This window comes from Ambystoma mexicanum, chromosome 1q, assembly GCF_040938575.1.
Source record: "Ambystoma mexicanum isolate Mex_15411 chromosome 1q, UKY_AmexF1_1, whole genome shotgun sequence".
Classification (NCBI taxonomy): domain Eukaryota; kingdom Metazoa; phylum Chordata; class Amphibia; order Caudata; family Ambystomatidae; genus Ambystoma; species Ambystoma mexicanum.
Genome location: NC_090922.1, coordinates 1,262,082,331 through 1,262,107,798, shown reverse-complemented (window position 1 = coordinate 1,262,107,798; position 25,468 = coordinate 1,262,082,331). Strand labels below are relative to the sequence as shown.

The following is a 25,468-nucleotide window of genomic DNA, read 5'->3' as shown; positions in this document are numbered from 1 at the left end:
ACTTCAAAGTGGTGATTTTATGTGGATTGGATTTATACAGATGGGCGTCAGGCATCCTTCCATTTGCTTTTTGATGCTATCTCTGCTAGGCAGAGTTACTATTCATTAGCACCTGGCAGGAGGTGTGGCTTATGTCTCCCAGCCAATGAGGAGGCTCAGAGCAGGGCCTTTACCACACAGTAAATCCCCTGCTCGGTGCCTCTACAGAGCTGGAGGCCTCCATCTTCTCCCACCAGATCATCGGTAAGTGTGTGCTCCGCCTGTGTCCCCTTCCGCTTCCACCTGCCCCCAACGCCCTTTAACACATTTCCTCTCCACCCACCTACTCCACTTGCCTGAGTTTCTCTGTCCACACTAGTGTTCCCGGTGCATCTCAGATTCAACAATGTCTGCCATGGAAAGGGAGAATGGTCCTGTTCCATGGTGGCCATCTTGTGTTTATTTTTTATCTTGAATGGCTGCCATGAAAAAGAGGAAGGGACTGTAACTATGGGCACCGGAGCATTACCTGAACCGTTAAAGCCACCCTGTTCAGGGGCTTAGTGCTTAATTAATTCCTGCACTTTTCCAGCAGTAACACTAATTCCAGATTTAAGCAGCAGATTTACCAATCAGTAATGATGTTTGGCACTAATTCCGCTGGGCAGAATGACCATTACCGATGATGGTAAGCTTGTAATTTGGGGCAATTCTGCTGGACACCATGGCAGTAACTCTAAATCCACTGACAGAATTAGCAGCATCTTTATAGCTGATCTCCTAAGGAGGCCCTTGTTACCCAACAGTAGATTTGGCAGCCAGGCACCAATGTAAATGATTTAATATACACTGTACCCTCATGTCAGGTGGAACTCAATGTAATGAAGACCACTGAGGAGTAATCAGGATCATTACCACTTCATCTCTCTTCTAATCTTCATTTCACTACTTACCTTCACCACAGTCCTGCTTGATGATAAAGGAAGATTAGCAGCCATAGGATAAGCTACAACCAATCAGAAGGCTCAGAATGGGGTCACTAACTGGCTGAATGTGCACACTTTCAAAACACTATGAACATCTCAGCTAATCTCCCATTCCTGGCTCCCACCCTCCGCACATCAATGCAACTCCTCTCTCTGTCTCAATAAAGAGGCCATTATATCAGTTCTATCTGGCATAGTACCTGTCTCCGTTCTCTGCGACAGCAGGTTAGCCGCGTGATCCAATCACCTGTTTTTTCCACCTAAGCTTTGAATTCAATATTGGCAGAGCCAGCACTGCCATTGCAATTTCCCCTAATTAACACTCGGGCCTAACTCCTCTGGTGATAATTGCCATTTAGTTAACTACAGTGAGATAATGGCTCTTGAGCATCGTTAATGCCCTTACTTCAAATGAAGCGTTAACTTTCTCGGGTGGATAGCTCAGCAGCAACGTGCTCACCTTGGAAGCAAGACAACATGAAGCACCACAGGTTCGATCCCTGGGTCCACGCTTGAAACCTCTGGGTATTAAGAGCATTATAAATAACCTATCATATCATAACTTGGGCTTACAAGCTATTAAAAGAGAGTGTAGACAGTATAGTTTGCAGGTGCTGGTTAAAAGGTGAAATGACAAGTAAGTAGATAATCAGGACATAACCAGCTCCTACTGAAAAAGAAACAAGAACGTTATTTGCTCAACATGGTAAATCCATACATTTTTACGAACTTTCTGAATGCATAGTTTGAATAATGTATTTAAATATGAACTATCCAACATGTCCTTAGTTCCTTGACCGAATGGTTAAATACTACAAAAAAACTGTTTTGAATGAGTAATATGCTTCTGAGAGTGATTTAGAGAATGAAGCTCAGATCGTTATCTTATCCAATTCCCCTAAATAGCTTTATTACATGGCAGGATATTAGAGAGGGGGAGCATGTGCAGAAATGTTAATGCCTTCTGAAGACCTTTGATTAATTCACTCCTGCTCATGTATTGACTCATAAACCATTGATTTATCCTGCTCCAAGGCACAGTGAATAAATCAAACCTGTTTAAATGTGTATTCTCTTCTAAGTACTGTGAAAGCATCACGAAGTAAGACACAGACAATAGACTTGACATTCAAACAAAAGTGATGTATTAACTTAATTGTCAGGATGCTGAAGCCCTATCTTGCCCTATACTAGGTGGGATTTCCCTACCTGAACAAAACTAGGGAAAGTCTTAGTCAAAGAGTTCAACAGAAATATCTGTCTGTGTCCAACACCTATCCTTGCCCTCACTATTACAGCTAGCAAATGTATAGGGATGTCAAAGTCAAAAGAAATAGTGTTCAACGCAAAGTTCTGAGCTTCTTCCAGCTCAGAGCTTACTTTCAGCTCCCCCTTCCCCAAGCATAAGAAGGTTCCATGATAAATGCTCACGATTACCTTTCTCCAGTTCAAGGTGTTGTAGTTGGGATTCCATTCCCCAAGCTTCAAGCAACACAGTTCAATGTAATACGGTTCAAAACAAAAGAGATCTTGAAACTGTTCTCAAGAGGACAGGTGTGGCTCCTTTAGGTCTCATGGTACCCTTCCCCAAGACTTCAACGCCACCATGTATATTTGTAGCAGTCTTTCTAAAAAGTCAAGTGAAACACTAGGTCAACAAGACCCTTCTTCTGGCTCACTTTGCCAGTTCAGATACAGTGGTTTTATTAGGTTTTTGGTCGTCGTTCTTATATTTCACCATTCAGGGCCCTTTGGTATAGGCACAGTTGTTAGACCACATGGTCCACCAATTACATGTTGCGCAACCCGGGCCCTGGGACTCCTTGGCACAGGCCCAGGATCCTGTGCACCAAGTCACCTTCACTTAATTCCTTAGGTCAGCCTATTGGCTGTATGTAAAGTCTTGCCCTCTGTTGGCTCCTATTTGTTGGCTTTGGGGTCCTGCAACCATGTGTCATATACCTCCTGAAAGTGGTGGCCTTGTCACACTGCAATTACTCATTAAAGTTCACAATATGGCTACTTTTGGCCTTGATGTCTTTAACTTCAGGTTTGGGTTAAATCTGTGTGTAACTTACATTTGGTATTGTTTTATTTTCAGCTCAATGTCCAGTGTGCATTGGTGTTGCTTAATTTCTAATATCTCATTCAGTTTGGTGTTTAATATGCGCTTATTTGCTCCAGGATTATGTTTTCATTTGGTGCGGTTTTCAATATGTTCATTATGCACTCCTTTGCTCCATTGTTAAGTTTTCAATTAGTTCAATATTCAACATGTATTGATTTATGTCAAAGATACGTTTTCATTTAGTTCGGTATTCAATACACGGACTGATATTCACTCACGGTCTTTCAGGAGAGGCCTGGTGCTTAGCCGCCATCCCGACACACACCGACTTCTCAAAAGTCCTCCCGGTGGTTCTCATGACTTCCTCTGGCTTCCTGAAGTCGGGAAACCAGCCGGTGTGAGTCCCATTAGCCTGCCGTATGCTTCTCTCTCTGCACGTTGGCTCCCAGACTGTTTAATCAATGCAGGTGGAATCCTTGCAACACCAAACTCCTCGTTAGCAGCTCCTGCTTCTCGCACCTGGAGAGGAAGGCTCCCAGACCTGGGGAAAACATATGCCCCACTTTCTTGGGTTCCACAAGTCCTTCGGGATGATTGCTGGCGCCCTGTCTCTGTCTCTGGTCCCACCACATCAGCCTTCACATCTGTCTGGCTGATTTCCTTTTTTACACCTGCAGCCCTTGACAGGCTGTAGGTGTGATTGTCCACTTAGCCCTGTCTGACCACAATTAGATTGACATGTCTGACCCTCACAACTACTGGCAGGCATCATTTTCATCCCAGTACCAAAGTAGTCAAAATGTGTAATCTTAACTGCTCTTAGTGGTCTCTTCTTTGTCCAAGTCCGATCAAGTATTCTGTGTTGGAGATTGAGGGGAGTGAGAATACCATCAGGTTTCTCACGTGCCCTTCCTCAATGCGGGTTGGACCAAGATGCTTTACACGGAAACAGAGAGTGAAGTTTACCTCAACTTGCTCTCAGTCTCCAGGGATCCAACTGTGGAGCAACCAGGTTGAAGATCCAAGAATTCCGGCATATTCCTTAGGTTAGATCTTCTTTGTTGGGATATTGGGTCTATTTCCAAGAAACTAACACTTTCCTCCTCACTAGCTCTTCTTTTAAATTGAAGAGGGCATTGTTTCATTAGGCGAGTGTCACAGGTTTCCCCCCTTCTCACCTGTCTATGTTGTTTGTTGGAGTTCTTCGATGGAGTCTTCTTTCGCACAGTTCGGGTCTTGTATAACCCTGTGGGTAGGTCCTTGGGTTCCAGCGTGCGTTCAGTGTCCCGTCTCCTGGGAATGTTCAGGTGTCCGGGAATAGTCCAGGAAACGGTGAAGAGTGCACTCAGGGAACGAGATCCGGGATGCAGTAGAGGACAAAAAGGGGAGGGATGAAGGAGGAGGAATTTAGGGGAACCAGGAACCATGAATCAAAGGATTTAGCAAAAGCGAACTACGGCAGCACATGTCTAGCCACGGCAAGCAGTAGCATTGAGACGCCCATAGCCGCGGGGGCCTGTCCGCTTTATAGAACGTAGTGCGTACGACGCAGAAACTGGTAAATAGCGTTCCGTGTTCGGTGGCCATGTTGGGAGTACTGCTGAGTGCAAGCCCCTATGGGTCAGGGACCAGGAAGTCCAGAAAGGATGCGTCCGATGGTTCATGACAGCATGCCTCCTCCGAAGGCCTGTTCCTCCGGGTTTGCCCGGGTGTATAAGGTGGTACCTTTGAAGTAGTCTGGGGGCATTTAGGTTTGAGACTGGTTCCCAGGTGCGTTCACTGGGTGGGTACCCTTTCCACTCAACCAGATACTGTAGCTGACCACGTCTGTACCTGGAGTCACCTATTCTGGACACTTCGTATTCTAGCAGGTCATCGACAACCACAGGGGTAGATCTTGGAGCAGTCCGGGAGGTCTGGACGTATGGTTTCATTAGAGACGTGTGAAACACTGGGTGGATCCTCTTCCAGGAGTCTGGTAGTTTGAGTCGGAAGGCCACTGGGTTAATGATTTCCTTTAAGGAAAAGTGACCATAGTACCGAGGAGCCAATTTATTAGGTCGTAAGTGTCGAGGCAGTAGTTTCGAGGATAGCCAGACCTTTATCACCCACTGCATAGGAAGGGCTGTCATGATTCCTGTCCCTCATGTCCCCAGCCCTCCAAGATGTCAGGCTGGAGCCAGGCCACGATTACCTACATGGCCCTCAAGGGCCTCTCCATCCCGCCAAAGAACCACTTGGAGTCAGACTTGGCGCTTGTGGCACCAGACTCACTCATTCCCATAGGATAACATTGGGGATTGGACTTGTAGTGTATTGATGGGGACAAGATGGATGCCCCCACGTATTTCGGTTCCCAGAACTGCATGCGTAAAGACATTATCCAATTCATCCTATCTTGTGGAGTGTGTGCTCAAAACAAGTCATCCAAGCAGAAACCGGCTGGGCTATTACAACCATTGGAAATCCCACCAGCACCCTGGCACATGTTGTCATTCGATTTTATTACTGACTTACCACCCAGTCAAGGGTTTAACACTATTCTTGTGGTCGTGGACCTATTTTCAAAAATGGCACATTTCATTCCTCTTAAGGGGTACCAAATGCTTCCACTCTGGCAAAGGTATTTCTTGAAGGCATCGTATGGCTCCATGGGTTTCCTTCAGTTTTGGTCTCAGACTGAGGTACTCAATTTGTATCTAACATCTGGAGAAAATGCTGCTCTATGGCCCAGATCGACATCCGGCTATCCACCAGTCACCATCCCCAAACAGATGGTTAAACTGAGAGGACAAATCAGACGCTCGAGCAGTATCTGCGTTGCATGTTACACCAAGCTGAAGGAAGCTGGTTCGACCTATTATGGATAGCTAAATATAGCTTATAATAATTCCCTACACACCAGCACTGGGCAGACACCCTTTTATACCATGTATGGCAGGCACCCATGCACTTCTGAGTTGGACGTTCCTACAACCCTGGGAATGCCAGCAGTCAAAACCTTGCACACAACCATTTCACAAACCTTTAAAAGGGCAGCTGAACACCCAAGAATCGCCAAAAGATGTTTGCTGATCAACACCGAGCAAAGTCCCCGAACTACCAAGTGGGAGACAAAGTCTTGCTGGCGTCTAAACACCTGTCCATTAAAGGAACCTGAACTTTCTGTCCAAGATACCTGGGTCCATTCACCCATTCACCGTCACCTCCGTGATAAATCCTGTGGCGGTCAGACTAGCTCTGCCGTCAAACATGCAGATTCATCCTGTGTTCCACGTGTCTCTCCTTAAACCTGATCAACCTGGGACCCGGGTAGCAACGCCACCGCAGCAAGTAGTAGTCGCCGGAAGCCAGAATTCAGAGTCAAGGATATCCTGGATTCAAAGTACGTCAGATCCAAATTATACTACTTAGTAGACTGGAAGGGGTATGGTCCACAAGACAGGACATGGGAGCCTTGTGAGTACATCCATGCACCTCGCTTGCTTAGACGATTTCATCAAAACCTTCCAAACAAACCAGGACTAGACAGAAGAGCCACCTTGAGAGGGGCCTTGGGGGGAGCGCTGTCATGATTCCTGCCCCTCATGTCCCCAGCCCTCCAAGATGTCAGGCTGGACCCAGGCCATGATCACCTACATTGCCCTCAAGGGCCTCTCCATCCCTCCAAAGACCCACTTGGAGTCAGACTTGGCGCGTGTGGCACCAGACTCACTCACTCCCATAGGATAACATTGGGGATTGGACTTGTAGTGCATTGAGGGGGACAAGATGGATGCCCCCACATATTTCTGTTCCCAGAACAGCATGTGCAGTCTAGTCTTTTGGGTGTGGTTCAGCCCAGAGACACCTGGGATACCCAGAGACTATTTAAGCCACGCCCATGCTGAGAAACATGATTTCCGTTTTCTGCACCTGCAGCGTGACGCTCACCATGTTCGGATCGGTCTCCAGTAGGCCTGCATCTTTCTTCTGCGCTCAGCTCCTGCAAGAACAAGAACACCATTAGGAACAGCCTTACCTTGCGGCGCTTCTGCCCATCATTCATCGCTCCTTCTGTTCTGCGGGCATCTTCGGCGGTGTCATTCCCATCCCGGCACGCTGCTTCCTAAGGAAAAGGGAAAAGAACAGAAAACGACATTAGTAAGCATTCAGCAAATCTTTGCTTATTTTTTAAAGTCTGTACGAGCTTCAAACGCTTACCTGAATCCCAGCCGCTCTGGGGAACTCTGTCTCCGGAACTTCTCATCCATCTGCAAGAGGGAAAAGACACTCCAGGTTAGCGTGGAAACATCTAGAGGCGCTGCATACCACGCTTACTCACCACATTTCTTCTTCATAACGGGCATCCACGCTGAAAACGTCGCAGCACCTAAAAGACACAGAAAAAGAACTCAATTCAATACAAATACAAAAGGGATGCATCTCGCATCGTGCTCTCACTCACCTTCAGTGCTACTCATATCAGCAGCACGTCGCCATCCCCGGACGCTGGCCATCATCTAAGGAAGGAAAGGAACAAAGTTAGATAACTGTTCAAAAGACTCATTATACTTACCTGTCAGACTTTTGCCAGTGATGTAACTAGGCAGGAACGAGCCTGCATCAATCAACGCGCCCCTGCGCTGAAAGCAGGACAGAGAGCACACTTTTCAAGAAAACAAGGTGAGCTGTGGATTAAGGGGAAGGGTTGGACCCTGGGGAAGAAGCGGTTCAAGCACACAGAGACAATAGGGAGTTAAACTCTACCAATCCTGTGTTTCAGGCCCAGTCTCCAGTTGAGTAGACTCCAGGGAAGGGTTTGAGGTCATAAGAGGTCAGAACAGGCTGAGTGACATCCCTGTGGATACCAGGTGAGTGTTACAACTGGGTGGATCCTCTTCCAGGAGTCTGGTAGTTTGAGTCGGAAGGCCACTGGGTTAATGATTTCCTTTATGGAAAAGGGAAGATAGTACTGAGGAGCCAATTTATTAGGTCGTAAGTGTCAAGGCAGTAGTTTCGAGGATAGCCAGACCTTATCATGCACTGCATAGGAAGTTCCTGGTCTTCTTTTGGAGTCCGCATAGTGCTTGGTGTTAGTTCGGGCCCTTTCGAGGTGTTCTTTAGCTTCCTTGTGTACGTTGATGAGGGTTTCAATCCAGGAGTCGACTGTAGGAACTGGTGTAGGATGTGGGAGAATGGATGGTAGAACCGAAGGGTGGAAATACCATATCATATCATATCCTTGGCTGCAGAAGAAGGGGCTGGCCTTGACAGCCGAGTGATCCGAATTGTTGTAGGCAAATTCAGCCACATGTATTAAGATTGACCAATTGTCCTGGACCTTGGTGGTGAAACAATGAAGATACTGCTCCAGGGTTTGGTTCACACCTTCAGTAGCTCCGTTGGTCTGTGGATGATAAAGTGAGGAGAGGGCACGTTGGATTCCTAGTATACGACATAAGTGTTTCCAGAATTGAGATATGTATTGAGGTCCTCTGTCTGATATGATCTTGGAAGGGAGTCCATGAAGTCGGAATATGTGTTCCCGGAAGATTCCAGCAAGTTCTGAGGAAGATGGTAGTTTATACAAGGGTGTAAAATGAGCCATGTGAGTGAATAAATCAATGGTAACCATGATAGTTGTGTATCCCCTGGAAGGTGGTAGTTCCACAATAAAGTCTGTATCAATGAATTCCTAGGGTGTTTTTGGTAGCGTTGGTTAGAGTAGAAGACCCGCCAGCCTCTTGTTATCATGCTTGTTTTGATTGCAGACTGCACAGGCTTGGATGTACTGCTGGACGTCAACTTTCATTTTTGGCTACTAAAACTGTCTTTGTATTAAACGGAGAGTGTTGGTAATGCCACAATGTCCTGAATGAAGGGTATCATGACAGAGGCTTCTAATCCTCTGTCGCAGTCTCTGTGTGGGGATGACCAGGCCATTATCCTTGAACAAATACCTGTCCTTTGTTTTAAGATTCCATCGATTCTTCCCAGTAAATTCCTTCCAGATCTCAGAGGACTGGGTTTGAATCCGAATGTCTTCCAGGAGAGTGATTGCTTGGTTTGCTTGGGCTACAAAAATTGCATGGGAAAACATCTTTGGGAAGGATCGATCTTCAAGAGTTTCGTATTCGGGACGTCGGGATAAGGCGTCAGCAATTATGTTGTGTGTTGCAGGAACATGATGGATTTGGAACTGGTACTGAGCAAAGAAGAAGGCCCAACAGGCATGACGACTATTCCTACATTCCAGGGATTGTAGAACTTGAAGATTCCGATGATCCGTACGGACCTGAACCAGATGTTTTGCTCCCAGGAGTAGATGACGACACTCTGTGAAGGCTTGACGGATGGCTAACAGTTCCTTTTCCAGAACAGAATAATGGGTCTCGCTAGGAGTTAGGGTTCGCGAGAGATAAGCATTGGGATGTTTTAACTTGTCCTTGAATTCCTGCTTTAGGACTGCTCCGATGGCGTAGTTGGAGGCATCCGTCTCCACTAGGAAAGGTCGATCAATGTCAGGTTGAGCCAGGATGGGGGCTTGTGTAAACTCCGACTTCAATCGTTGGAACGCCTCGTCTTGGGCTGCTGTCCAGAGGAAGGGAGTATCCTTCTTCAACAATGTAATGATCGGTTGAACTATCTCCGAAAAGGAAGGTATGCATTTTTGGTAGAAGTTGGAAAGCCCCAGGAAGGATTGAATCTGTTTCACAGTAGTTGGAACAGGCCAGGATAGTATGGAATTTACTTTTGAATGGTCCCTTCGAATTCCTTCTGGACTAAGGACAAATCCGAGATAGTGAAGAGTAGGGACATGAAAAAGGCATTTCTCTGGTTTAGCCAGGAGTTTATGTTCACGTAGCCGTTGTAAGACTGCCTTAACATGCTCTTCATGCTTAAGATGGTACTTGGAGTATATCAGTATATCGTCCAGGTAAACTATGACGAAGAGGAACAGCATATCGGAGAACACCCGGTCCATAAAACGTTGGAAGACCGCTGGGGCATTGGCGAGTCTGAAGGGCATAACCAGGTATTCAAAGTGACCAAAGGGTGTTCTAAAGGCTGTTTTCCATTTGTCACCTTCCTTTATACGGATCAGATGGTAGGCACCTCTGATATCCAATTTCGTGAAGACTACAGCTCTTCTCACCGCTTCCAGGATATCCGAGATTAAGGGCAATGGGTAGCGGTCCTTGAGGGTGCATTGATTAAGACCACGATAATCATGACAGGGCCTAAACTCCTTAGTATCTTTCTTGGGAATGAAAAACAACAAAGCTCCGACCGGGAATTTGGATGGTCGTATGGTGCCATTTTCTAGGTTGGTATCCAACTATTCTCGGAGGGCCCTTTTCTCTGGTTCTGATAGGATGAACATCCTTCCAAAGGGAATCACTGCGGAGGGTTCAGTGTCAATAGCGCAGTCTTCAGGTCTGTGAGGGGGTAGGGCTTGAACTATGGCAGTTGAAAAAACACATCAGTGTAATCCTGATAGTCCCTGGGGACCTGGATAATATTTGAGACCGTGAATGGGCCTTTCTGGTCTGTCAGCGTACCTTCAGAGGATCTTGACGAGGAATCCAGGGATAGACAGTGAGACATACAATGTTCGGAGCCAAGAAACAAGGCTCCTGCTGGCCAGTTGATGTATGGGTTGTGCTTCTGTAACCAGGGCATACCCAGTACCATTGGATAATGGGCAGATTTTATGATGTCAAATTGTATCACCTCTTGATGATGGTTTATCGAGAGCTGGATCTCTTTGGTTTGCAGGGTTATGGGTCTTCCATCGATGGCCTCTACAGGTTGCATGAAGTCTCGAGTTTCATATGGAATGTGGTGGGTAGTGACCCAATCCTGATCTATAAAAATCCCCATGGCCCCACAATCCACTAATGCCAGAATGGGGTAAGTTTCTTTCTTGGACGGCGATAGAAAGGCCTGCGAGATCACAAGGTTGTTTTGTCCAGGAGAGTTCAAGGATGGAATAGATGTGGAGCAAACATCTCTCTCCCGAAGCTGTGCTCCATCTAGGATCTGGAGCTGTCATTTCCCGAACGCCGTGGACGGGCCAAAGGACATTCTCTCACAAGATGTTTATCTGAGGCACAGTACATACACAGCCCGGTGTGAATCCGGTGCAAACTTTCTTGCGGTGATATGGGTCCACGGAAGGCCCCCAGTTGCATGGGTTCTGGGTCTGTGGTCGGGGCAGGAGTGGGCTCAGGTTTAGAGGAAGATTCTATAGAAGTCTTTTGGTAAGGCATTTTTGTTTCCTTCTTTTCCGCCTTCCTTTCCTGGATACGAAAGTCTATTTGTAAAGAGAGGTCCATAAGAGCCTGAAAGGAACCTGGGTGAGCTACCCTGGCTAGCTCGTCTTTTATCTCTTCATTTAGTCCTCTCCGAAATAGGGTAAAGCAGGCCTCCGAGGACCAGTCGGCTTCCTTGGCCAGTTGCTTAAAGCGTGTTACATAGGTAAGCATATCCTGGGACCCTTGTTGGAAATCCAATAGACGTTCTTGGGCACTGTAAACCTGTTCTGGGCGGTCAAGCATGGTCTTTAGAGCGTGTACGAACCCATCATAATCATCCAGGAGGGCATCTCCAGAATTAACTAAGGGCGTAGCCCAGGTTAATGCAGTCCCGAAGATGCAAAATCATAAAGCCCACCTTTGCCCTGGGGGTGGAAAAGTAGTAGGGCTTAAAGGTAAAGTGCACTAAACATGAATCAAGGAAGCCACGAAGGTTCTTTGATGAGCCATCATCTTTATCCACTACTCCGCCCAGCAATACACTTTCCTTGGTCGCGGAATCACGTGACAGGACTAGTTGTTTTAATGCGGCATTCTCGGCTTTGAGATTCTGAACTTCTGTGGTTAACTCTTGCATGCCGCGCATGAGGTCTTGAACTGCAGCCTTCATGTCCCTATCTGTATCAGTTTGTTGGCGTCTCAATCTGTCACAGGTTTCCCCCCTTCTCACCTGTCTATGTTGTTTGTTGGAGTTCTTCGATGGAGTCTTCTTTCGCACAGTTCGGGACTTGTATAACCCTGTGCGTAGGTCCTCGGGTTCCAGCGTGCGTTCAGCGTCCCGTCTCCAGGGAACATTCAGATGTCCGGGAATAGTCCAGGAAACGGTCAAGTGTGCACTCGGGGAACGAGTGCACAGAGATCCGGGATGGAATAAAGGACAAACAGGGGAGGAATGAAGGAGGAGGAATTTAGGGGAACTGGGAACCAGGAATCAAAGGATTTAGCAAAAGCGAACTACGGCACACACGTCTAGCCATGGCAAGCGGTAGCGTTGAGACGCGAAGGGCCGCGGGGCCGTGTCCGCTTTATAGAACATAGTGCGTACGACGCGGAAACTGGTAAACAGCATTCCGCGTTCGGCGGCCATGTTGGGAGTACTGCTGAGTGCAAGTCCCTATGGGTCAGGGACCAGGAAGTCCAGAAAGGACGCGTCCGATGGTTCATGAGAGCAAGGAGGTCCAACTATAGGGGTGGTGGAGTACATTTGAGCTACCCTTGAAACCTATTGATCGAATTGGGTTATGTCCCTTCCCAGGACTAATTGAGCTGGCAAGTTGGAAATCCTGGCTACATTCAGGTCTAATTTCATTCCCAAAATGGTAATAGAGATTTGGGTTAATGGATATCTTTTCGTATGGCCATATACAGATGTTACCTTCTCTATTCCAACTTCTTGCCACCCTTGAGGAAGTAACCCTGTTCTTATGGCACTTTCCTTACTTCCGGTATCCAATTCTGCCCAAAAAAGTTTTTCTTCTAAGGTAAAAGGTATTTTGTATGAGGTCTTTCCTCTAGTATATAAAATGCATACCGTTTTCTATGATTCCTACCGTCTTTCCCCTTTCTTTCTGATTTCTTAAAGTTCTTTTTCCCTTCTAACATCTCATCAAAAGGTTGCAGATATAACTTATTATTATATGAAGGTTTCAACCTTTCAGCCTCATTTCATTGGGTCTGGTCAGGTTCTCTGGATGATAGAAGATTAGGAAAGTCAACTATGTTTAATGGACAACATCTTGCAACATGGCCATACCCTTTACAAGATTAATACTTCCGAAAGGGATCAAGAAATCGGTTTATTACCGAAGGGTAACCCCTACCTTTGCCCGTTCCCCTAGGGTTTTGAATCTTGTGATCCCTTGTTCTAAGGTCGTCGTTATCTGGGGAAGATGAATGTCAAGTAACTCTGGTGAGGAAAATAGAACATCAAATGATGACTTATCGGGGCTCCCTGGAGTCTCCTCAGAAGGACTTACAGAGATTAAATGATTTCTCTCTTTTTCCCCTGGCTTTATGGATCCCCAAACTTCCTGGGGGAGTGGCTGATCTGGTAACATATCTTCCCCATAAGAGCATTGTCTTTCAGTTTCTAAAAGATCAAAGACAAAGCCTCGGCTCCTCTCTCTATCGGGGATTTTCTCCTGATAACTTTCTCTCAAAGTTGGACAGGAGGAAGTTTCCCATAAAATGTCATACCTTAAAATTCCTAGCAACTGTACCCGTTTGATCTCAATGGGGTTGTCAGAACAATTTAAAAGAAGACATTTCAACTCCTCTCCCCATGAGAGTATAGGCTGCATTCTTAATCCTTTTCCTTTAGGTGGTAATATGTAGGTGTCCAAACCATAAGGAAAATTATAAGCTGTAAACCCAAAGACAGTATTATTTTGATCTCTCTGACACTCATCATGGAGACAAAAAAGATAGAAATAATGTTCCTCTTCCTGATGGGGAAGATGGCCTGTGTGTTCAAAGCCTGAAAAACTATGCCTACACGATGATCTACGTGGTTGGGAAAGTTAGTGTCTCTCATCAGCCTCCCCAACCCCCTGGCATCCCCCGTCAGTCTTCTCCTTCTCTGTTTCTTCCTTGAATTTGGGGAGCATCGCTCTCACAATTATCCCTTGGGCAATCTTATGGCCTTGGTGAACTTGAAATGGGTCCTTTCCGTGGATCTGCAGCAATACCTTAACATCACCTCAGAAGTCTGTGTCTATCAACCCCACTAAAACACCAATTCCAAATCTCCACGCTAACCATAACTTGGGCGCTTGTCTGATGTAGGCATCAGGGGGTGGAATCAATATCAAGTCAGTGGATATGAGTCTTCTTTCACCTGTAGGAATTGTCTCATTCCTACAACTACAAATATCAAACCCAACCTATTGGCTGTGTTTAAAGTCTTGCCCTCTGTTGGCTCCTTCTTGTTAGCCTTGGGCTCCTGCCACCATGTGTCATACACCTCCTGCCAGACTGTGGCCTTGTCACACTGCAATTACTCATTAAAGTTCATGATATGGCTCCATTTAGCCTTGATGTCTTTAACTTCAGGTTTAGGGTTATATCCTTGTGTAACTTACATTTGGTATTGTTTTATTTTCAGCTCAATGTCCAAGGCGCATTGGTGCTGCTTCATTTGTAATATTGCATTCAGTTTGGTGTTTAATATGCCCTTATTTTCTTCAGGATTGAGTTTTCATTGGTGCAGTATTCAATGTTTTATTTGCACTCCTTTGTCTTGTGGTTAAGTTTTAAATTAGTTCAATATTCAACTTGTATTGATTTGTGTCAAAGGTACATTTTCATTTAGTTCGGTATTCAATACAAGGACCACTATTCACTTGCGGTCTTTCCAGAGTGCCTCAGTGCTTATCCAACCTCCTGACAGTTACCGGCTTCTCACATGTCCTCCTGCCGGTTCCCGTGACTTCCTGTGACTTCCTCTGTCTTCTTGTAGAAGTAAAACCAGCCAGTGCGATTCCCGCTTGCCTGTTGTGTGCTTCACTCTCTGCGTGCCAGCTCCCAGGCTCTTTTCTCAATGCGGGAGGCGACCTCGCAACACCAGACTCCTTGTTAGCAGCTCCTGCTGCTCGTACCTGTAGAAGGAGGCTCCCATACCGGGGAAAACATACAGCCAGTTTCTTCGTGTCCCACAAGTGCTTTGTGATGATTGCTAGCGTCCTGGCTTTGTCTCCAGTCCCACCACAGCTGCCTCCACATAAGGGATGCCTGCTGCTCCCCCTCTCTGTTCTGTCTGGCTAATTCCTTTTATACACCTGCAGCCCCTTGACAGGTTTCAGATGTGATTGTCCACTTAGCCCTGCCTGACCACAACTAAAGGGACATGGCTGACCCTTGCAACTCTTTGCTGGCGTCTTCTTTGCCCCACTAGCAAAGTGGTCAAAAGGTGTCATTTTTATACTGCTCTTAGTGGTCTCTTCTTCGTCCCAGTACTGTCAAGTATTCTGTGTGGAAGATTGAGTCGAACTGGCTTATAATAGCCCATAAAGGTTGGGAGAGGGTTACATTGATCGTCAACAGGAAAAGGGGGATACCATGTCTAGTCCAAGGATACCACACTCCCACTCCTCAAAGACCCTCGACCCAGGTGATCCTCCCTAGCTTCTCCACCCCCAGGGTCAGGATCCAATAGCGATGGCCTTTCCCTGGCCACCTGAGCAGAGGACCCAAGGCGGGTAGGAGTGAGAATACCCTCAGGTTTCTCACAGTATCTAATGCAAATGGAGGAGATCTTGAAAGCCGATTTAGATTATTCTTTTTCTGGTTCGTGGTTTTGGACCTCAGTCACGGTTGATGAGTGCTTTCTCTTGACATGCATAGATCATATTCTGTATTGTAACTGGTACTGACCCATGACAACATGTACAAGATGAATGCAGATAAGCAGAGGCAGGTGATTTCTTTAAGTATATGGGGTGTAAATATGTTTTCTTAATTAGCCTCAGCCTGGAAGAGACGCAGGAAGCCCAAACAAACCAAGAGTGCTTTGTGAGTGTCCTCCCCTTGAACATGTTTAAACTAATCATTTGAAATGGTGGGGTTTACTGCAAAATGTCCCAACAATCTATAAAAATATAGATTTGTTTCTGTTGTGTAACATGAAACAATCCCTGAAATTCCAGGTCATCAACAATACCAAAGAGTATATTACAACACATATTCAGGATGCCTATGCCCATAACAAATGCCACAATTGCCTCTGTAAAACACACTCTGTTATGCTTCTGCCTCCAAAATATGCCAGGAATACCACTTTAAAACACATGTTTTTAATGGCTCGTCGTGCAATGTGTGCCAACATTGCTGCTTTGAAATACGTTGATAGTGCCTGTGCACACCAATCAATGAAGGTCATAATTCTGACCTCTTTCGGAGATGATTTCCTTTGGTGGTCCATGGGTATCAATCTGCTTTTACAGTCCCACACGAAGCACTGATTCTGACTGCTTTGTGCCACTATGTTTGGGGTGGTACATGCTTCAGAGTGTGGCAGTGCATGGCCTCTGGTCCTGGAGAGATCGACAAGACCACATAAACCTGTTGGAAGGAAAAGATAGCCTATTGGTTCTGACTCATTTCTCCTGATCATGGCAGGCAACGTTATACATGTGCAGACAGACAACATTACGTGTATGGTTTGCATCAACATTTAATTATGTGCCCTTATAGTGGAAATCTGGGGGTGGGTCCTGCAGCACAATATGTACATGAGTGCAATCCATATGTTGGTGCCAGATAATGTGAAATTAAGCAGGTTAGAACAGGCAAATTAAAGTGGGAATTCCAAACCTCCAACATAACCTAAATTTTTCTGTACCGTGGGACTTGCCAGGTGGACATTCTACTGGACATCTTTAGTATTACCAGCCTTGAAATCCTAACGAGAATGATTAGAGGATATCAGAATAAAATGAACCTCTTTACACTGGATTACTTCATTTATCATTAACAGGACTAAAGTAATAACTGGCCCATTTCAGGTCATGTTCCCACAACCTCATGTGTGGAATACCCCAAGGACCCAGTCTTTCCCATCTCTTTCCCAATACCTTGAAGCCCCCGCTCCTGGAACTCATCAATAGCTAAGGCCTCCATTGTTTGAAATATGCAGTTGATAGCCAAATCATCTATAAGCACACAAACAACTGAACAACAAATTCACCGGATCTCAGAACACACCTTGAGCATGTCCACTCCTGGCTAATGACAAAGATACTGAAATTTTACTGAATTTAAGCTTCTGGTCGCATCACCACAATATCTCTGGCCTGTAGAAAAAGTAACTTGCTCCCTGACTGTAACAGTGGTCAACAACCTCAGAAAATTGGCATACAGAGATCTTACACTAAGCCGAAGATTAAAGCCATTGTAAAGAATTGATTCTTTCATCTGTAAATGCTGTGCCACACCATGCCTTACCTGACCTTCACGCATAGAAACATGGCTGTTGCAGTAATGCTCTGAAGATTACACTATGCTAAAGGCCTCTACCTGAGGCATCCAGCTTAACAAAACAGGCGACAATAAAGCCCAGAATGGGGCTGCTAGACTACTTCTGAGATGTCAAAGATATGGACACCAGCCTATTAGACCCTTCACTGGCTCCTACTCAATTGGAGGATTTATTGCAAAATCATATCCATAGCCCACAGCACCTTCAATGGAAGAGGCCCAGAATCAACCACAAGAAATATTATCCACTGCTAACCATTGAGAACATTTGATCTATCAATGTAGCCATAATAACGGTGCCAACATTCAACTGGAAATGCAGCACAGAATCTTCCTTCTCCTTCCTTTCAACCAAAATATGGAATTCTATACCCAGATGTCTGATCACAGAGGAAAACTACTTCACCTTAAAATGTCCCTAAACACCTGGCTAATCAATAGATGTCAGCACGGGCCAACACAAACACCTTAACCAACAGTCACCCACTCTTGGCAACAATGAACATAAGGAACCTCCTGTGCATAGCAGCATGAATATGCCATTATCCTACACACATCTTATCAGCCAAATAGCACAGAAGATTGGACTCTTTCAGGTCGGTCTCCCACACGCTTTTAATTGGAATAAGGATGATCCTCTCACAAACATATGCAATGGGCCAATACACAATGCATCAAACAATGAGTAAGGGAGATCGAACCAACATTTTTGCAGCAAGCATGCAATACAATGTGCCAGTACAAAACGTGCCAGCCAAGAAGTATGGGAGTTCAGACAATTCTGGGGTGTACCATATCACAACAGAAAGAACCCTTATCAACAGAGGCAATAATCAAATACTCCAACAACAATAATCTCGAACGCATGTGTTGCCTTCCGTTTAAACATTCCTCATCCACCACTAACTCACTCATATCTGCATCTCTCTTCACCTTACTCTACTCATAGAATCAACCATTGAACAGGACATAAATGCTTCTACATACATCCCTAATTAAATAAGCAACACCAGCGCTCTCTTCTCTAGACCTATTGCCCTCCCACACACTAATGGCAGCCAGGTCCTTACAGCGCTAACCTCAACTGACCAATCTTGGGCTTCTACCTCAGACAGAAACACACCAGTTCCCAGCTAGACGACACTTGTGTACTTTCTGTTAGCAAGCAGCAATTCACTAGATCTGCTTCTGCCTTCCCTCTATATCAATACCCCCCTTTCCTTGCACGGTCAATATACACCAGAATGGCCACTGCAATCATACTTTCATGATGCCTGGCTGTGGCCACAATTTTTGCCAGCATTGCCACTGTAAAAACATGTTCATGCTGCATGTGTCCATACTATGCGCGAGCATTGCTCCAAAATGCCTTTTTAATGTGTTCCTACAATCTAGGCTAGCTTTGCACTATAAAACAAACTTCCAAGATGCCTGGGCCAGCAATACATGCCAGCATTATCGCTTTAAAGCACACTTTCATGATGCCTGTGCCCACAGTATATTTTGGCATTGCTACAGTGTAAAAACATGTTTCATGGTGCCTGTGTGCTCAATATAGATATGCACTAACATGTAAAACATGTTTTCCTTCTGAAGGTACCACAGGTTAAGTGGGCCTTGTCTCCTGCACAAATATGCATCAACACACAACTTTTTTTTAATTCATAGTTTGCTGATTACCTGTGCCCAGTCCTTTCAACTCTGCTCTAGGCCTTCAGCTCCTGTATCCCGCACACAGATGGAAGCATTAAGGAGCATTGAGCATCAGAAAACATAAGGCCCTGGACTAAGCAATCAACTGTGCAACAAGGAGAACATCAGGTCCTGCAATTTTTCTGAGGACATTGCAAGGCTGTATGCTGACCCTCCAGCTCGCAATATGATTCTGGTGAAGCTAGCGGAATAATGAAGACACAGAAAAAATAATATGTATACAATATAAATTTAATAAAGATCATATATAGGCAATATTCAGACATTTCAGACCACTAAAGAAAATGTGTCAGGCAGGGGCTCTTATGCTCGTCTATCTTTCAATGCATACCATTTACTGTCATTCGTCCAAAGAAACCTAACCCCTTTATTTTTGTTAGTAAAATCTGCTTTCAGAAGCTGAATTTAGCAAACGTTTTAAAAAGCAGTGCACAGATATTTATGTGAGAAGATCATATTGCAGTCTACAATAACATAGGTCTCCACTTACGTTAGCCAGGAAAGTGTTCATTTCACTGGAACATACTTCTGCCACACAACTGGAAAAATGTAAGCTAGATTATTTGTTCCAAGCAGAAAATTGTACAGTTCATATATTTCGCACATGTTCTGCAGCGCTGTCTCGACCAAAGCCACAGACTATGGGTTGCACCACAGATCCCGTATTACTCTGACATAGCAGAGGTCCCCTGCATGTGCAGAATCAGAAGTCAAGACCTCAGAACTTATCTATTAATTCAGGTGGTGGTCTGGAAGAGAGGGGTGCCCAGTGGTCGAAGTGGGGGAAAAACAGTAGTGTACAAATTGGTGTTGTTGCAAGTGGCGGCTGGTGAATTTTATAAATGAGTGGGACTAGGAATAAACATTTGCATGAATACTTGGAAGCGACTGAGCGTTGCGGGCGAGCTTTAATAAATGAGAGGGGTTCGGGGTGGTTCCCCCCCCCGGAGAATATTTTTTTTAAAGTAATGGTTTAAACTGTGCTTTTTACAGCACATTTTCTGAGAAAATCTGGTTAGAAAATACAAAGTACACAAACAGAAAATCGATTTGATGCCCAGTCACCAACAGTGCACAGGAGAATTTCCTAACACATTTTCATGAAGCCCTTTCCCAATACAATGCAATTTTCTGCCCTTGTAAAAAAACAATACATGCCCAATGGCTAAACCAATATACGCTAGTATTTACACGTAAGAACGTACTAGTGTGTGCTTTGACCATATTGCCCGTAAAGATACTATAGGAAAACATGTCCATACTGGCAATTGAAAAATGTCCTGACTGACTGCACCATGTTGGCTGGTGAGGCCACATAGAAAACACTCATCATGTTGGCTTTGCCCTTAACGTCAGATTAAGATGGCATGCCACAGTAATAAAACATGTCTTTGTTTGAAGCACAAATTACAAATGCCCACACCGCCCATATTATGAATACACTTCCTGATGGCTTTTCCCTTTTAACACAGTTCAAAATGCCATGCCATGCCACATTAAAAAAGCCCTTCCTGATTCTCCACGTAAGAACTCTTACATTGGCTTTGTCCATAACACCAATATAAAATGCATTTGATAAGAATAAATAATGTTTCATCTTGCTCCATAAATGCTACTGCATATAAGAAAATGTTCACTTTATTTGCTTTGGCCTTCACGCTTTTGTAAAATGCCAAGCCACCTGAGAAAACATTTCCGTGCTGGCTGTGTGCACCCATAGCCCCTCAAGCCCCAGCCTTCCATGCACACACATATTCATCCACATTCACACCGGCAGGCATGCACCCATACAGCTTCTCTCAATCATTCACACATGCACAGGATATTCACGCTACGTTTGAATTCACATGCACAACCATACCCATCAGTCACACTGCACTCTTATACCCAAGTATACAGCCAACTCCTCTCCAAAATACATTCCTTCACATCTGACATCTACCAATGAATGCACAAATGCAAAAATGCTTGTTTTACCCATTACTTGTTTTTCTGCAGATCCAAACTAGAAAAGGCTCTTCAGTCCAGGCCTTCGGCTCGAGGATTCCACACAGATAGGAACCAGAAAGCAAGGTGAGCTTCCTAGGTCCTGGCATATGTGACAGAATCAAAGTGCCCACATCTCACAGCCACGTAGACTGAAATGCACGGTGGGTGCAGGAGCACCCTCGAGGCATATTTGAACCTGCAGTCTGCCAGCCTGCATCCCGAATGTGCCATAGCAGACTGGCGAATCAAAATACCCTGCCCTTGCATTGCTTATAGGGCACGCATGCTGGGGGACTCAAGATTAAAGGGAAACCAGTTTTCCCCATTACATTTTGGTGGATCGTCTATAATGTGTGGGATCTGGCAGGTTCGCACCCTGACTCCTTTTCAGACGGTCTGCTCCTGTTTTTTGCAGGAGGCCTGTCAAAGGCATGGCTAAATCATTCAGACTTATCCTTCTAGTGATTTTTGGTATTATTTCACTTAGCTACAACTACTATTAGGGATGTGTAGGTATCCATTCAAAGAAAAGAAAAAGACTGAACTATAAATCCATTTAGAGCTTCATTTTGGATAAGAGCTGCCCGACTGGCTCTAGGAAAAGCATGTAGGTTTGTCTGCATTGATTGGTTCTCCTCAGAATATTACAGGCAAGTACTACCTTGTGAACCTAAAGCTGTAGCAACTGAACAATACATATGAACATGGTTTGTTCAACAACATACTAACTTAATATTTGAATTTAATGTTATTTTACACTTGAAGCAGTGGCATCTGTCAATTAAACTTACAGGCAGAAGTACTAACATAAATGTATACAGCAAAACTATACAAATAATTATTGTAATTTACATTTAAATATGTGTTTAAACATTGGTACACAGTGCAATGGTGGGCCTCATTACGAGTATGGAGGTAGCCATGGTGCAATTAGCGCCATGGCTGCCTCCATACTGGGTTCCAATACCGGGGTCTGTGAATGAGGAATTACTGGGTCCCCCATAGGGCTCAAATGGGAATGGGGATGGAGCTAATAACGGGCCCGTTAATAATAAGGGTCCCGTTATTATCTCCTTGGTCCCCTCGCGGGACCCGGAAAGGACTTCTGATTTTACCGGACGTCTGTTCCGGGTCCCACAAGGGAAACTCGTAATAGGGCATCACGTAATGAAGAGTGCCGGTCCCGTACCGGCCGCCTTCATTACGGGAGCGCCTATGTTATAATAAGGCCAACTGTGTTGTATTCCTTGGACGCTGATGTTAAGGGACCTTTATTCACAATTGTTTTGTTGCAAAGGGAATTTGTGCTCAGAAAATAACTTAGATCATGAAAGTTTACATCTGTTGTGTAAATGGTTAGAGTACAAAACTGTAAGAACATATTTTATTCACTGGCCAGAATGTGACGAATTTGCGTATAAGCTGATTCATGAACAATTTGTGAGCCATACAGTTTGTGGCATCAGCACTTCTGAATTTTTGCAACCATGTCCTTACGAAGCAGTCTGGGATACATTATGTGACAGGAGGTCCAACAATTTTAAAGAAAATTACTGAGGACAATCTTCTAACCGACATCCTATTGTGCAATGGGGTAAACACATCATTCATCACGCTAGAGCAACGTTCACAATCAGCAGTGGATGTGGAAAATGTTTCCACAATTCCTGCTAATGGTTTCAATAGTATAGGTATCATGCAATCTTTGTTTTGTTTGTAATCCCTGAAAGCGTTGTACTGTCTAGCATCAAAGACATGTTACTTATCACAAAATGCCTGCAAATCGGCATCCCCATACTGAATATCCACAGGAACTGGCTGATAATGTGGATTCAGAAGCTTCATTGCATCTATCAGCTCTTTCTACTCAATTTCTACCACTCTTGCAGAGGTGTTTTTTTAAAGACTTGATGCTGTGGCTGTTGTCATTCTTTGGCAAATATTATTTGTCAAACTCCTAAAGAACTGAGCTCTTGATATGCTAATACAACCTTTGGTGTTACTCTGCTGCAGTTGTATCCCGTTAAATTGCATTTGTTTGACAGCAGTAGCTGTAGCATAAGGCCCAGGTGATTCAAAGACCCAAATATGCATTTGGATTATTCCGTCTGCCTCATATGATGTCATGTCAGGACACTGCAGTTGCCTGGATAAGTCACCCAGTTCTGTTAGGGCATCAAACATTATACCCAGGTTCTCCATAAATACTGTAGATGTTAGCATTCTGTTTAAGCCAGAGTATTTGATGCACTCAATTTCACTCCTCTCGGTGTCACAAGAAGATTCACCAAAATGCTTACTTAGAGCTTTATAATTATTCCACACAGCCCTTACTGACCTTCGCTGGAGGCCACCCAACGTATATCTAAAATCTTTCCTATTTTGAGAAGCCTCACTTCTACCTGTGGTGCAGATTCCCCTAGCTCACGCTGATTATTAGGGAGGCATGGTAAGGTGCATATAGCTTGTGAAAATAAATCTTAAATTGATTTATCCCTGTGACTTCTTTTGAAACATCGACAACCGCTTTCTTGTATTTGTGGCTAGCACAGTGCCAAATAGTCAACTGTGGATACTTAACTTTAAGTAGTGTTCCTACACCAGAATTCCTTCCTATCATATTTGAAGGCCCGTCAGGCATTAGCTGAATCAAATCCATTTTTAGATAGTCATCTGTAAAGCCATAACTCTGCAAGCATTCCATTAACTTATCCAAATGATTTCTGCTGAAGTGCCAGGAAGCTCAACAGAGTCCAAAAAAAAGGTCAAAGGTGCATCCTCCTTCTCAATATATGCTAATGAAAAAGTCCTGCTTCTTCTGCAGATCTGTGTCAAATGTTGCCTTATTAAGTGGTCAGATGTGTACCGTTTTGGAAGAAATTAAGTGTAGAATCTCAGCCTACAGGCCACAACCTGCATAAACATGGCAGGTTAATGGCTACATATAATCTGAGAGGCAAGTAGATATACCACCACACCAGCTACACCATAGACAATCTGCAGCTGCTTTTTACACATGCAGGAGTCATGGAAACAGACTGAATTGTGTATTCAAGTGCTTTAACAATAATAACACATGGGAGATTGACAACATTGTTCTCTTACCTTGAGCAGTCTGGAAAAGATACTTCTTGGATGCCTCTGGGTTGGCAGGGCAGGCTTGCAGTCACCTGGTTCTCTTGTGGGCAGATGATTCATTAGGGAATGAAGAACAGGCATTCACACGTTAGAGAACGTATACAAAGCTTGAATCAGGTAGGGTACTGAGAGAAGGATGCATCCAGGAATGAATGAAGCTTAAGGATGAAGGAGGAGGACTACTGATAAGGGCACACTCATTCCAAGAGACTAGGAAGTCTAGCATTTTAGAAACCAGGGCACTACGAGGAGCATGCACACACAAGTGGGATCCTAGGTATGATATTCTTCATATGCTTAGTACTCACACCATTTTCTAGACATTACTTTACACAGATACTATTATCATTTGCTGAGTCTTATCATGAAAATTCCTTGCCTAAAAATGTGTAAAGAGCTATGCGGGGGTATGGGATAGGAATACAGGGGTGAACATTTTACGTTGCAAACTACTAGCCAGCCATAAATAGTTACCTCAATTGCACACATACAGCACACCATTTGCCAAATGGATATGTAGCTTTATGTTAACACTTCTGAATATCCTGTGGGAAGAGAAAATGCAGCTTGTTAAGCCACAGATGAAAAAATAGAGAAATTAACATGTTGCAGTTTTACACAACTGAAAACTGGCAACATGGGGGCTGTAAGAAAGGCATGGTATCAAATACTGAAGACAGACACAAGCAATCCCAGTTCAAGGGTGTTTATTGAACTTTAATGGGTTGGTAAAACACCTATCTAAACCTAAATTTAAGGATGGGAGCAAGCTACGACCATCAAATAATAATAACGCAGTCCTCGTGGAGTCTGTCAAAATAAAAGGGACTATACCAAAAAACCTATTGCCAATCTTTACTTCTAAATAAAAAATGGTGTGGGATAACAATGTATGCAAAAGAAAAGTGTTCAAAAAATGATATGTCAGGATAGTTGAGCAGTAAGCTTCCCTTCCCCAAGTTTTCAGCACGAAGCAAGGCAGCATGTGTGGGCTTCGCACAAACTCTAGCTTCTTGGCCACGAGGTAACAGTTCAACACACAGGCATCAGGGCAAACAAAACACAAAAGATCCTTTCCTTTGTCAGGGTTTCACTTTCACAAGTTCAAGACTGGTTTCCCTCCTTTGGGCTCGGACCACAGGTCCCCCTCATCTGGGCTCAGATCCCCTTTTCCACAATATTCACAACTTCGTCTCCCTCCTTCGGGCTCGGACCATGGCTCCCCCTCGTTCGGGCTCAAATCCAATTTGTATAAAAGAATCGAAGACTTTTGAATGTGCAATGGATTTTGGTACAACCCTCGCAGGACCACTTCGATTTAC

At 44.6% G+C, this 25,468-nt stretch overlaps 1 long non-coding RNA gene across 1 annotated transcript in view; it reads right to left on the bottom strand.

Annotated features, from left to right (window-relative positions):
- LOC138545560 (uncharacterized) overlaps nt 1-25,468 on the bottom strand; it is a 388,416-nt gene that overhangs the window by 250,959 nt on the left and 111,989 nt on the right. Inside the window, exons 2-3 of the long non-coding RNA XR_011290832.1 lie at nt 24,621-24,691; nt 24,114-24,186 (exon numbers count right to left, since the gene is read on the bottom strand). This is a non-coding gene — a long non-coding RNA (uncharacterized lncRNA). The remainder of the gene's footprint in view (nt 1-24,113; nt 24,187-24,620; nt 24,692-25,468) is intronic.